The sequence below is a fragment of the Chiloscyllium punctatum genome, chromosome 13 (assembly GCF_047496795.1).
Source record: "Chiloscyllium punctatum isolate Juve2018m chromosome 13, sChiPun1.3, whole genome shotgun sequence".
Classification (NCBI taxonomy): domain Eukaryota; kingdom Metazoa; phylum Chordata; class Chondrichthyes; order Orectolobiformes; family Hemiscylliidae; genus Chiloscyllium; species Chiloscyllium punctatum.
Window position 1 is genome coordinate 101,977,560 of NC_092751.1, and position 2,074 is coordinate 101,979,633.

Here is a 2,074-nt window from a genome sequence, read left to right on the forward strand (position 1 = left end):
CATTGTGTTCAATTGTTCCGGTTTGATTATTTGAGTCTGGTAGCTAATCTGTTCTCCCTGTGCTTGATTGGTTGACCCTGGTGTGGACTCATAGTAAAATAAACAGACAGGACAGAAAGAATTAGGAACTGAGCTGGGGTAAACATGGGTGCAGCCGCCATACAGGCTGGTATCCCATCACCAAGTCACCCTTTATTTACACATGGAGAGCTCTTAATACTGATCCAGCACCCTCAGAGCCAGCTCTCAGAGTGAACAGAACCTCTGACACTCCTGGTTTTTTTTTGTCATGTGCGTGCAGGTGTTGGACACAGTGGAAAAAACAACAAGTGTATAAATCTTTATTTATATTCCACTACCAGGAAGAAAGGAAACACCCGAGTGGCCAGTGACAAGCAGTGCCCTTCACATCAAAGGGCAATGCTGTGTGATCAAACAGTGAAGGGGAGGGCAGGGATTAAATCAAAATAGAGTTGGAGGGGGAACTAATGCACTCCACTCCCTGCGGCGCCCACCTCTCCCTGAACAACTCCAGGGTGTTGGTGGACACCGCATGCTCCTTCTCCAAGGACACCCGGGCTCTAACGTAACCGCGGAAGAGGGGCAGGCAGTCGGCCCTAACGACCCCCTCCACGGCCCGCTGCCTGGACCTGTTGATGGCCAGTTTGGCCAGGCCCAGGAGCAGACCCACGAGGAGGTCTTCAGACTGCCCCCCCTCCTCCGTACTGAGTGCCCGAAGATCAGGAGGGTGGGACTGAAGTGCAACCCAAAGCAGAGAAGGAGCTTTTTAAGAAAATCAAAAAGGGAGTGCAAACACCCACACCCAATATACACGTGGACCACGGACTCCACAGAACAAGCAGTTGGGCTGGGAGTCCGTGAACCATCGCAATCTGCGATTGCAGGGGACCACTGCGTGCAGCACCCTCCACCCCAGATCCCCGAGAGAAAGGGGGAGGACTCCCTCATAGAGACCCCTCCACTGGGGATCCCCACTGCCCCGTGAACATGCCTGTTTTTATCTGTCAGCCAGGACTCCCTGATTGGTCCAGGTTAAAAGCCCCAATCAGGGAACTCATATGACCTCATTACAATCAGTACACTGAGAAGTTTGATTGTGGAATTATTTTAAAATGCTGTATCATTCTGTGGCAAATCAAGCAAAAAACATAACAAACCAGCAAATCCTGACAGATGGTACTGTTCTAAAGGAAGTGGATCACTGCATAAGTGGGACAGGAAGTAAGAGAGAATCAAAGTAAAATAAACTGTTAATAATAGCAAATCAAACCGGACTATGTGGCAACAAAATAAACAATATGGCTCCTAAAGAAACTAGAAGGGGTTTCCACTTGGACAAAATGTGAAATTGGACCTTGCACTCATGATCAGCGGCTCCGTACTGTACACCTTCAGGATCTAATGGTCCAGGGATCTAGAACCTGTGGAATAAAACGAATTGTTAAAATTGCTACTCTCACTCCAAGATGGTGGTGGAGTAGATTCCTCAGCAGGAACTCGTCCGTTCCGTTAATTTCTTTTCTTTGTTTTGTCTGTTTTGTGTAATTTTTCTTTCCTTCTTGGCAACGCCCTGAACTCCCAGCCTCAGCATGGACCTGGAGTGGCGATTTCTGTCTGGCGTGGTGGTCTCTCAGCTTGGCATGGTGATCTCTCAGCTTGACACAGTGGTATCTCAGCCTAGTGTGGTGGTCTCTCAGCATGGAGTGATGGCCTCTCAGCACAGAGTGGTGATCCCTTAGTGATCCATGCGGTTTCTCAGCCCAGTGTGGACTCAATGTGAATATCCAGCCTTGAGGTGATCAGAGCAGTTTCCTGACCTTGGGTATAATTGAGCACAATGCAGAGTCAAGACTTGGCACAGACTGGAGGCTGAGTTGGGTTGGAAGGACTGGGCATGGCTGGGTTGGAAGGACTTTTATTTTGAATTTTCTATTTCTTTATTTTGCTAATTTCTTACTATGATCTGTAATGCTGGACTTAGTGTTTCTTTATTTTCTCATTTATTTTTCTCCGAGAATTTGTACTTAAGAATCTGTATCTTGTGTCTATGATG